Source organism: Anopheles stephensi, chromosome 3 (genome assembly GCF_013141755.1).
Source record: "Anopheles stephensi strain Indian chromosome 3, UCI_ANSTEP_V1.0, whole genome shotgun sequence".
NCBI lineage: Eukaryota > Metazoa > Arthropoda > Insecta > Diptera > Culicidae > Anopheles > Anopheles stephensi.
In genome coordinates this window covers 54,184,395-54,197,181 of record NC_050203.1, presented here as the reverse complement: position 1 = coordinate 54,197,181, position 12,787 = coordinate 54,184,395, and the positions used below count along the sequence as shown (strand labels likewise).

The 12,787-nt window shown below is 47.1% G+C and overlaps 1 protein-coding gene across 1 annotated transcript in view; it reads left to right on the top strand.

Annotated features, from left to right (window-relative positions):
- The first annotated feature begins 1,634 nt into the window (after positions 1-1,634).
- Positions 1,635-12,787, top strand: part of LOC118513315 (zinc finger protein ush) — a 219,569-nt gene continuing 208,416 nt past the window's right edge. The window contains exon 1 of the mRNA XM_036058916.1: positions 1,635-3,202. The gene's annotated coding sequence lies outside the window, so the exon portion shown is untranslated. The remainder of the gene's footprint in view (positions 3,203-12,787) is intronic.

Sequence of the window (12,787 nt, the reverse complement as noted above, 5' to 3'; positions counted from 1 at the left end):
CCGTGTTGTCGTCATCGACCGATAAAATGCTCCTCCAAGCGCGCGTGTGTGTGTGCGCGAGGGGGTAAGAAAACAGGGGCTCGGTGGTTATGACGGCACGGACACGGAACGAACGTGAGTGTGCGCGCATGCGCACGCTTTCCTCCCCCATGGAGAAGCGACGAACTTGTACTAATGGCGTGTGTGTATGTGTTGGTGCCCATACAAACGTGACCGTGGTGTGGGTTTGTGCATGTGCGCTTGCGAGAATGCGAGCGTAGGTTGTTGTTGTTTGAAACGGATAAGGGTGGGGGTAGGTTTTGGGAGTTAGGGACGAGAGCAGCTAACAGAAAGGAAGCTGTGAGCTCATCTCTTTGGTGACCCGTCGTGGCGATTTGCAAATGAGGTGGGCGCGTGCATACATTCTAACCGATCGTAAAGGAGACCAGCACACATCCGCACACGCACACACACACACGTTCGATTCGCAATGAAAAGGGTGATCGCACCCTTGCTCAACCCATCAGCGCCAGTGGACCTGTGGACGCGCAAGGTTGACGCGACAAGTCATTCCGCCTTGCGGCGGGATTCCTAGAAGACACACACACACACTCACCCGTGTAAGACATGGTCAAAAAGGCGGTGGGCGGGGGGTGGGTGGTTTAAAGATTATTTTTAGGCCGTATTTCTCGGGCGGAAAGATGTAAAGCCACCCAGGGCTTAGCGATGGCGCATGTCGTCATTTTCAACACGGGGTAGACGGGAATTTCGATCCACCGGTTGGACTTTGAACGATTAGGACTTCAAAGCGAATGCATCACGCTCCGTTAAATCGGGTACTGAAGTTACCCACCGGTCTGTTGGAGGGGGTAAGCAGCTGAAGGGTTTTCCGATAACGCTCCTAACCGTGCGCATCTCGATCACATGACCTGGCGAAAGCAGCTGGATTAGACCTTTGCTTTTACCCGCGATTAATGATTATCCCCAGATTTTCGAAAGGATTAACACCCTGTTAGGAGTAATTTTGTTATTTGATTTTTGGGGTTGGGGGCAGCATTAATAAGTGCCATACAGCCTGCTCGTTTTACCCAAAAATAAAACAGTACATTAACCTCACCAGACCGGTAAAGGTGGTCCCCTTCTTTCTAAACACGCACACGCATTACACAAACGCGTGAATAGCAAATCTCATCTCATCATCGCCTTGGAGCTTGCTGTGTTCTATCCAACGACAAATCTGACGTCAAACGTTTTACTTTTCGACGTCATCGGTGAGCATTTGTTTTTGGGGGGTTGATTTTGGTGGGCGCACTCCGGCGTCCTGGAATGCGAGAAAGAAAGTGTAGGCATCATTCGCGCTTAAAAACGCAAATCCTCACCACCCAGAGAGTTTGTGGGACAACGATCATTCCAAGCATTCCAGACCCAGATTTTGTTGTTACTATTTACAGGTTGAATGACAGAGACTGTGCAGGAAACTCATCTAATGCAATATTCAACCGGTAGCAGCAAGCTTAACGAAGGAGTGCCAGTATGTGCCAGGGCCACTCTGGCTAAATGTCTGCCGCAACGTGCTTGCAGTGCGCGCGCGTTCTGTTGCGCGCGCGACGCAAGCTTACTTCTGTTTACGTCAGATTGTGTGTTTATGTGCGCGTCCGGATGTGCGCGTGTGTGTGCTGGGTTGCGTCTGTTGGGTGGGGAGAATAAGATTGGGAGGAAACACACCCCACGTTTCTGTGTGACGGTCGTTCGTTCGCTTCGTCATCTTGGCCCCACACACCAGCGAGTGAGTGTGAGTTTTTTGTCTACGAGACGGCATTCCATTCCAGGTTGCTTGGACGCTTCCAACTAAACCATGATACAGCGGCAATCGACGAACGTGCAAAGTAAGCCGTGCTAAAAGATCAAGCGTGCGAGCGAGAGAGGGAGTATGAGAGTGAGAGCGAAAGAAAGAGAGAGGCGATATGCGGGACGTCGACGTTTGTGATCACGCATCGAACGACCGGCATCACTCGCTGTTCACGTGAACAGTGGCTGCTCGTAAACACACTTACACACTCACACACTCGCACGAACGCCCTGGCACACAGCCATCGTGGGGTTTGCGCTTCGTCAGTAAGTCCCCGGGCCCGGGTGTTTCCCTTGCGCTTTCGGAAGCAAAGCGCGGCAACTCGAATGACAGCACCATCCAACCAATGAGAAACGGGGGCTCGGTCGGTCGGTCGGTTGTCGTCGTTCTCCACTGTTCGGTTTGTTGCCCCCCTCCCGCTTGTTGAGGGAGCAGAGAACGGGCGGGGACGTTAGCGAATCGGAACCACCTTGCACACACATCCCTCTCTCTCCCCTTGTACACTACCGGGGCCCCCTTCCCAACCCTTCTTAACAGAGACCGATATTCCAGTGCCCCATAGCGCGACGGCAAGTGTTCACGTGAACAGCGGATGACCAAAGCGGGGCACGCTCGGTGAGTTGCGTCGTCGGCATCCAAGGCAGTTCAAGGTGACTGGCGAACGGCGACGCGTGACGTCATTGCCCACTGCTGCTATATCGTCGATTGCGTTGGCTGTTCAGCTCATCACGCTCGCTCTCACTATCTCGCTCTCTCGCGCGTTCGAACATGTAACGGTGTGTGCGGGTGGTGACGACGACGACGACGCGCGTTCGCTAGCTGTCATGAATGGACATGCCGCGGCCCTATAGTTTGGTTACGTCCGGTTTCATCGCTGCTCGGGTGGCGCAGGAATGTGCGGGGACCGTTGTTTTTTGTTTGTGTGCCTCGCAGATTGCCCTCTCGCTCGCTCTCCAGCAGCTTCTTGTTCCCGCTGCCCCGGGAGGTGTGTGTGTTTGACGTTTTGTCGATCGATTTGCCGCCGCTTGCCGCGTGTTTTTGTTTCGCGTATCTTGTTCAAACAGGTTCGCTCGCCTGGTGTAACCAACCGTTGTGCGTGTGTGTGTGGTTTGCTGGTGTATGGAGAGAGAGAGAGCGAGATGCTGCTTTCCCATCGGAAACAGTTTGCTATATTTGCTTCGCGAAGCGTCGAGTGTGTACCGGCTGAGATTAGGCAAACACGAGCACGAGCTAAATGGTGTGTCTCTTGAGGGCGCCTATCCGAAGCCTGCAACGCTTTTGATGGTGAAATTCGCTGATGGTGCTACTGCTGGTAATCGGCAATAGCAACGGTGGTCACGCCGGGACTACTGCGATGAGTCACACCACGGTAAGGTAAGTGCCTCACAGCATCTTCTTTATCACTATCATTACTACGATGACGGAGGTATTTTTGGTGAATGTAAACGCTCGGTCGGCGAATCTGATGCAATTATGGGTAAAAATAACAAACAACAGTTCTAGCCAGGCACAGGAAAGAACCGACCTGCCGGGCTAATAGATTGGGGATACCGGGAAAGATGGATGAAATGATATCCGTATCTTCCGCTTCCGCCTAGCTTCCGACAGATGTAATCGATGGGGATTTTTGCTAATGAAAAAGCACAGGATAATCCAGGATTTGCTTCGATTGATTTTTCTGTGTGGTTCTAGCGAATGACTAACTTTGAGTTCCGGGAGGTCCGATGCCCCATATATTAATCCCTCCTTACGCAGTACAGCCCAGCCATCTCTGGGTATAAAATCAAATCAAAGAAAGCCAAAAATGACAGGTCAGAATCTCATTTATACAAGTCATTTATCACTAAAACTGACCTCTGATCTGTTTATGTCTTGATGGCTAATGATTAATGCATAAATAAGCGCGACCCGGCCCGGTGCTTTTGCACCGGTGTTTCATGGACATTTTCATCCCGGCAATTTTCATTCCCACGAATCCCTGAACTTGAGATAATGGTAATTTGCTCCCGGCAAACAGTTTTCCCTACTAGCGGCGGAAAAATCGATTGCCACTCTCGAGGACACGCGTTCATTCATTCATAGAATGTTGCCCCTCCACTGTGTCATGCGCACTGTCCCTCCCCCAGTACATTGTGCCCATTTCATTCAACTTTAGCCCGAGCATGTGCATGAGTGTGTGTCGGTGTATGTGTTGGTGGTGTGCTTCTCTACCGTCCGACCAAAAAGGACACGCAAAAGGTCAAGAGTCCATAAGCCTTCGCGCGTTGGTTCGAAGAATGGAAAGGTTCGTGCACCGGGAAAATTCGTGCCCACGCGCGCGTTACACCGATTGACGCACATCGCCACATCGCTGGAAAGGCGCCCTACAAAAACAGAGGCGGATTGTTCGGTTTCGGGGTGGGAAAGGTGGCCGGCGAAACACACATCCACCGGCACCAATGAATGTACGTCATTGCGGGTGGATGAAAATTGAGCTTTAGCCGGACAGAAAAGAAATGAAAATAAACAACCTTTTTCGCTTCGCACCACGGTGAAGCTTTTCCGGTCGCAATAGACGGGTGGCCGTATTTCTTTTTTTTTGGTTGTTGCTCCGTTTCGTTCCGTTTTCTCCAGACAAAAGAAACCCACGCACGTTCCACGCTTCAAAGCGAGTGTGTTTATTCCTGAACGGATGTCCCCAACGTAAACTGACGGGGAATGTCCTGGGGCCACGACATTCATTCGACTAATCATTAACCATCTCCGCGCGCCGCCTTTGTGCGAGAGTGCGTGAGTGTTGCGTGTCCGTTTTCGATTGCAAACCTACTCGTTTTGGTCCGCGGCAAAGGACATGACATGACATGAGTTTTCCCAAACCTCGTACGCCGGTGCCGGTTTGCGCGTAGATTATGAATGAGCTATGCTCGAGACGTATGCTGCTTTTGTGGGGAGTGTGGCGTGCTGTGGTGACATAGTCAAGTGTACTGAACGTGGGACAGAAAGCACACACTTCAGCAAATGGGTGCGTGGGCTTCGGGAAAGTGTTTGCTCGCTGTATGATAATAATAATAATAATATGCTTCAAGAAAAAACAATAGTTGGCCTTTTGATGTTATCATTGCGTTGTGCTTTTATTTTTAGCTAGGAAAAACCAGTTGAATGATAATGGTTTTTTTTTACTTTAAATGCCTTCCTTCCTCGGAACCTTTATATATATTCAAATATTGAAACAAAACGCCTAAAAGTATGCAAAATGCATGAATGTATACGCTTCTTTAAAGCGGATCCTCACCAGAACTTTAATTGCTTCAAAGTTATGTTGCCAAAGCTATCAATTTCTTAAAGGAAACCTCGCTGTTTAAAAATAAACCTATCTTCAGAGCAGTAAATAGAAGAATAAAGCCTCCGTTGAAGGTAACACGATCGGTGCTTGAATTCATTCATCAGCGCACAACCCACTATCGACAAAACTAACCCTCCCGGAACGGTAATGCATGAGCATGGTATCTCTGCTGGCTTTTGCGATTCGGAATCAAATTTTCATGCCCCGGGACCGGACCGTTTCCCAACAAAAAGGGCCAACCGTTGGACAAGATTTATGGCATTACGTGACAGTTGGGGAGTCAAACCATTTTCAGAACCCGGTTCGTATGACCAAACCAACTATCTTCTTTCCATATATTTTTAAGAAAATTTGTCGGTAAAGTTTAGAGCATTCGTGTTTGAAAAAAAAAAACGAGGAAATATCAACTCAAAACCCAGGCTCCAGGTGTCAACAGACGGCCGGCATTTTATTTGTGAATGGAATCCTTTACCGAGAAAAGCGGCGTGAGTATTTTCCAGCCCTTGTGTAACAACCGGCCTCAGCGCCGATTGACGTCAATCGAGAAAATTGAACAACCCGACTCGGGGACACGGGCGGTGTGTGCGGTGGGCAGCAGCAAGTGTTCGACCCACGAGTAGGAAAATAGGTTTCACGTGCCAACGCGGGCCTGCCTGCTACCCCATTCCCGTATGCTTTTCATCTGCCCGTGCTCGGGAAAACCCAAACATCGGCGCCCAAATCGGAGCCGTGGTTGTGGTTTGGGTGTGGGACGATGCTGTACGAGCATCGAGCGGTAAGCTTTCGGAATCCTCGGGAACGGCAAGCAGTGCAGGAGGGTGAAAAACAGACCAAAAAATCGATGCTTTTCCATTTTCCTTTTCGCGCTAAGGTAACAAGGGGAACGAGCGAGACAGCGCATTCCCTGCTTGTGCCGGGGTTGTGATCTCGTTCGTACTTCATTCATCAAATTACGCGCGCATGGACTGTAAGGACTTCGATTCACCAAACTGTTCCGTCCTGCTGACGTCATTACGAGCTCTCAACCAGCGTTACGTTAGAGTTTCGCCCGTAAGCTTTCGTTCTCCAGCAACTCCAACCCCCTGCATCCCCCCCCCCCATCCCCTCGTTTCCCGTAAAGTCCGTGCAGCCGGCCGGGCCGGGCGGCAATTTGGCATTCGCATTCCCGGTTGACTAACAATCCTATCCTGCAATAGTCATGCGCAGGACCTTGATCTTTGCCTTGGTTGGTTCGTCCCGTTCGCTGGCTGCCTTGGCACTGAACATCCTGACATTGGAGCACTGGCCCTGGAATGTCCCTGAAATTGCGTGGGCGCATCGCAACCATACATGTGTGTGTGTGAGTGTGCTTACCGGGGTTATTCGTTTTCTACCATGAATGAAGGTGGGCGATTCCTGGAACCAGCGGATGACGTAAGTCGGTCGTCCTTTCGGTGTCCTTTCCGGGGACGGTAGAAAAGTAAAGCTCACGTCAGCGCTCACCCACTCGGAACCGGGCGGCCCACCAGCTAATAGTGAAGAGAAAACGAGAAAAGCGAAAATCGCACTCACAGAGTAACCGGCCGGGTAAATTGATCACAGAACGTACGTTGGAGGAGTTTTTGTGCGCCGGTTTCCGCGTACCGAGAAAACGGCGGGGCTTTTTTCGCTTGGTGTATTTTGGGGGACTCGTATTGTTGTGCGTTATTTTTTTTTTCCAAATTCGCTCACCTGCAAAACAATCAGTTTGCTCCCCCTCATCGAATCAGGATTGGATTTATTCTTGGAAGGTGCCTTTTGTTGTATTTGCGCATTACGTTTAATCAAGTAATGGTGGAGCTTTTGGGGGGTTTCTGTTCGAGCTGGCCTTAATTAACGAGCGGTTTTTCGGACCGCTTTTGATCGAAAAGAAACTGCGTAAGAGCGTCACGAGAAGGATAGTTGTTCGGGAGAAACTATCTGTCGTGGTGAAATAGGTTTCAGTGCTCCGGACATGCATTGCCACACCCGAGCGCAACCGAAACGTGTCCTTCGAATTATCGATCCTCTGACGGTGTCCAGCCACGGTTATCCCGAGGCTCCGGCTTTGTAGCGCTTCAGCTTTTTGTTGTGCTGCTTTTGCATTTCCTTCCACACGGTGCGTAACAGGTTTTTCCGAGGAAAAACGCTCACTGGCCTTTTACAACTTGGTTTGTGTAGTATTTTAGAGAGGAACATTTTTTTTTATACTTAAAGAACGGCCTGGCCGTATTGCTAGAGAGGGACATTTGAAAGCATTTCTTGCTTTCGAGCTAAACTTGGGCTGGGAAATTAAAATCATGTTTTTTGAGTATCCATCAACATTACCTTTCCGACAAGCACTTCTCTAAGGTGTTCTGTCACGTTTTCTAAGCCTTCGTACGTCATCTGGAAGTGTCTGTTTGAGGTTAGAAATGACGTATGATTTACGAATATAGAGCACAAAACAGCCGTGGCCATAATAAGCGTCACACAAGTGATCTTGTTACGCGCGTTGCCAGTTGCTAGGGAGGGATGCTAGCGCGCCGGTTTATCATTGCGTTACCAAGTACATTCTTATTTTTGGGGTGATAATTTGTTGTCCCAAAAAAAAAAAAGAAGCACCGTGCCGTGTGCTCTCGGGGGGAACCCGCTAGTCCCGCGCATGGTGTTTATTTATCCGATCCAGGCGACGGTTTCGGCCGTTGTTTGCGCCGTACGTTGTTTGTGTTCCATGCGCTAGACGAGGTGTTATTGAGGTGTTTATTCCATCCACTCCAGGCGATGCAATGTTGCTCTGCTTTACCGGTTCGTTCCAGATCCTGGTTGTGTGAAGGTGTAAAGCGGGCGAAGCGAGAATGGTTGAATGTTGAAGAAAACAAAAAACCCAGGCAAAAGGAACATGCTTTGCATCGATAAGGCATGACTGACTCTGGACGATTTGCGACGATGAACACCACAACAAATTCCGCACTGCGATGCCTGCTCTCTAGTGTTGGGAGTGTAAATAAGCGGATGAGAGCCGAAAAGTAGCACTACAAATATTAAAGCTTCTCTTTAAAGCTTTAAATCGCATAGGTTTAGGCGCTTGGCAATTTCATATTGCATATTTACTACGATCACTTACAAATTGTTTTTTTTTATTAACAGTTTTAAGTAATTTCTTTACAGGAATCAATATAGAACTGATTCGTCTTAGGCTCTACCACCCTTGCAGGTCCCACAATATTGGTTCCTTGTCTTGAATTATCCCAATCAGGACAATTGTGCGTCCAGCAAGGATTTTCAATGTATCAATATGGTACAATATTTTGAAATTTCCTTCCACCGGGAAGGTGCTCGTCTGCGATCCCTTCGACATGAGGCGCAGAGGAGCACAGCAAGCTCGTTTGCTGGATCAGGTGGAATCTTACCTGTCGGAGATCAGATGCGTCCGTGGTTAAAGGAATGTAGCCCTCGACCGAATTTTCCTGGAAACGGATTGGCGACCTGGGCCTTGTTGTATAGACTTCTTGTTCTATCCTGAACATGTCAAGAAGTTGATTTTGAATTTATATTGTAATTAAACAGAGACGTACGTAGAGCATACGTCGGTTCGGTGGCCGAGGCGGTAACGGCGTCGGTCTTCACACGGCAGGACCAGGGCTCAAATCCCATCCAAGACCGTCTTCCCGTACGTTTGGCTGACAACTTTATTACAGGTTTTTTTAAGTTTCAGTAAGCCAAAAACGGCAGACCGAGGCCTCTCGAGGTTGTAGTGTCAAGGAAGAAGAAGAGAAGTACGTAGAGCATCTGAGCAATTTCTTAAATATTTCTTATTATGATGACTCTCCTGTAAAAGTATCTTGAATTATTGGTACTTCATGTTTTTTTCTAAACATTGTTTAAATAAAACAAAAATGTTGCATAATGCATAGGAGTGCATAACATTTTATAATACTATTGTAGAAGAAAATTGTTTCGAAATTCAACTCGTAAATTTTGTTGTTGTTGTGGCTTTGTTGCATCAGGGATATGTAGATAGGGATAAGTTTTCTTTCAGTTAGTTTAATATTATGGGCCTTTGTCTAGTGTTAACAGCTCTGTATATCCTTCTATATTTTTTGTATTTAGTTAGTATTATTGTTAAAGTAAAGTAGAATTGCTTAAATAATGTTAATAAACCCCACACAAACTTCTCTGAAACAATTGAGCTTTCTCCAGGAACTAGGATATATCGCTTCGATTCACCGGAATCCACTATGACATTTTATGGGCTGACATTTTAAAATATGTGTCATCGGTTCAAAAATACTCGAACAGATGTGTCCCGAGCTGCTTTGCCCCATACCGGATATTCAATCAGAATGCGAATCAGAATGCCGAGACGAGAGATCTGTTCTATCACGTATTCATTACGCCATTCGCCCCCCCACCCCCTACACACACACACACAAACACTTGCCACGGATGCCTTTGCGGTAGGATCATTAGCTTGCTCCCACACGGCCTTTTGCACACTCCCTGATGATGCTGATCTTTCGGTGCTGTAACCCAATCATCCGTCCCCGAAAACGATGACGCACTCGTTTGCGAACCGTGATGAGCGTGGAAAAAAAAACCGGTTTTGCTCTGCCCGGGGGTCGTTTTCGGTGGTGAAGTTTACACATTCGCCCACCCTTTTGCAGAAAGCGTGAGATGCGAGTTGCAAAGTGAATCCACCCCGAAGTGGGTAGTGACGTGCCGGTCGTGACGCATACTTTTGTTTTTGCCCTAAGAAAAGGTTTTCTGCTGCATTCACCCGAGCTAAGAAAATATCGTTGGGATATTCCAATGAATCATCGTTCGCCGCTTTTATTCGATGTGGAAGGATGCATGCAGCGTGTGTATAGCTAGCAGTGCGACCACACAGCCATCGTGGTCATATCGTCACAAGTGGAGTACTTGATCGGGGCGTGTAAATGACAGTACGCACGCGTCTACTACAAGCTTTGGAAGCAAAAATAAAAGCAAGTGGCACGGTGACGCAGATGTTTTGTTTGTCATCGGTGGTCGGATAAAAGGGCAGAGCTGGTCGACACAACATTGGCTGGGCGGGTTGAGCTATTTTCGCGGGAAACTACTTGCGAACTGTTGGGACAACAATGGACCGGCAGAATGTGGCCCGGTGGCCGCCCCGGGAAGGTAGATCGTTTTCCTATTTTAGAGAAAACCCATGAGACGGTACATCGAAGCACGCCCAAACCACTCGACGGCGCACGGTTCATTCATCGATCGATCACGGCCAGACAGTGTGGTTATTATGCAGGTTGCAGCTGGCACATTGCATCGCCTAGCATGGGCACATGGGCACATGTTTTGCTGGCTGTCGTCTATTTTTGGCCGGGATGGACGGGCGGTGGGCCAACCCGAGAATGGCTGCAAATAAGCCATGATGCATCAGGAATTACAATTACGCTCGCGAAGGAAAGTTAATCATCGGCTAACCTCAGAAGGTGAGCTGAACCGGATTGTTTCCTCGTGTCGAGCCGTGACAAAGTTAGGCTGTGCAGAGGCTGTTTCTGTCCCGCGGGTAATTGGAGAGCCATAGACCAGTGCTACCCATTGGGGGATTTTTCGAGCCTTAACGGCCATATTTTTAATTGAATGTTGCACTATGCTGTTATGCCGTGCTGTGCGTGTGACGTAAAGATTGGCTGTGCGTTTTTTTTTCTCCCCCTAATGACGATTGTCTAATCGTTGCGGGTCAAGTACGGTGCCACTCGTTGCAACCGGATGTTCATGGCGGGAAGCACGATTATCGTTCCCGATATCAGTGTGACTTCCCGACCGTTTGTCGCGAAAACTTCCGCCACCGAATAAAACCGCCACCGAGCGTACTGTGTGGGTGGTTTTGTTTACTGCTTTTCCAGATGCAAATATTTTCGATCATCAAAAACAGGAGGATCTCCAGCCAGGGGGGCGGGGGGGCGGGTGAGAGTAAAAACCCAGTAGTAAACAATATTGGTAAACACCCGGATCAGCAGCAAAACAGTGTGTTGTGGCAAACAAAGGCCTCCGAAAAATCTTGTTGGTAAACAACGATTGATTTGAATGTTGTTTTTCGCTACATACACGGCGGCGGCCAAAAACGCGACGCATTTCTTCGCAAACGATCGCGGCGAACGGTGTGTAAACAACGTTTGGTTTGTTTAGATCATTCTGACATCAGCTCACGTTCCACGGTGGATTGTCTTGTTTACCTGGCAGCTGGTTTAACTGACTCGGTCAAATTGAAGATGTTCCGGTTTCAACTGGTTCCGATGGACGGATCGGATTCTGAGCCGATGTTATTGGCACAAGATGCTTTGGCAAAAGAGGCGTGATGATGATGACCGGCTTGACGGTCATCATGATGTTGTTTCGGGGAAGTTGTTCAAGGTTGGTCGAGTTTGTAGCAGCCGTAAGGAAATTGGTCGAAACTGTGATGACAGGCGGATTCAGTAGCAGAGGCAAAGAAAATGCTCGAGTGGAAGATGCTATGGCTATTTATTTCTGTTTGACCTACATTAGAGGGAACAATGTCGTTAGGAAAATTCGCTGTAAGGAAGGCTAGAAAACATAGGGAAACCATCGTTTGTATGCTAAATATAAATAATGTTTGGCTTTTGTGGGGATGGCAAATGTGCTCGTTGTGATAAAACATTGAATTTATAACTCCAAAGTTATGTTTTCAAAGTGCATTATTGCTATACACGTTTTACCTATACGTGTGATATGATGTGCTACGAAGTATTTTAGTGCATACAACCGTAAAATGAACATATTACTAAATATTATATCGCCTGTGACTAGCAATACGGCCAGGCCGTTCTTTATGAATAAAAAAAAAAATATCGCCTGTGACTCTTCGTACTGTTCCCACTGTAGCCGAGACATGATGCGATGAATTTGATGAGAAAAAGTCGCGAGAGTTGAACATCGCTACAAGCGCCATCTGTTGGACGATAGCGTAAAGTGTCGTCTATGAATCTGCACGATGCACGATGTTTCTAATAACGTTTACGAAGTGAGTTTATTTCGATTACATATCATTTGATTTTTTGTATTTATTGTATAAATCGATTGAAATGCTTTGACAAATTCTCAGGTTTATAAAGGTTCAGGTTTCAGGTCAGGCTGAGAGCCATGCGTATAAAAACATCGCCTGAATTTCGTCAGCGCCATCTGCTGGAAGAAAGTCATGTATTGAACTGTTATATTGATTCGAATGGGTTGGTCGATACTTTCATTTAAAATGTTTTCTAAGCTATTTAAATAAACTCTCTGATTTTTCTGTACTGCCATCGTTCAATCGTTCTTTAATGAAATTGATACTGATCATTGCTTTTAGAAAAATAAAATTTATTGCAGTACATTCCTTGATAGAACTATACAAACAACTGTTTTTTTACAATAAAAAATAGTAGTAAGTTGTAAAAATAACATTAAATTTCATTTAAAATAAATATAATATCACCTACAATTCGTTTTTTTGGTACATGTCAAATTATTGTTATGTTTCTCCGCTATTGTAAATAGTTGTAAAAATCGTTAAAATACATGCGGCTTAAGACATTGTTTTATTGACGCAAATTTATTTTTGAGTCATGTTATTAAACGTTTTCGCCTCCTTGTCATGCAGTTTTTACGGACAAGATATG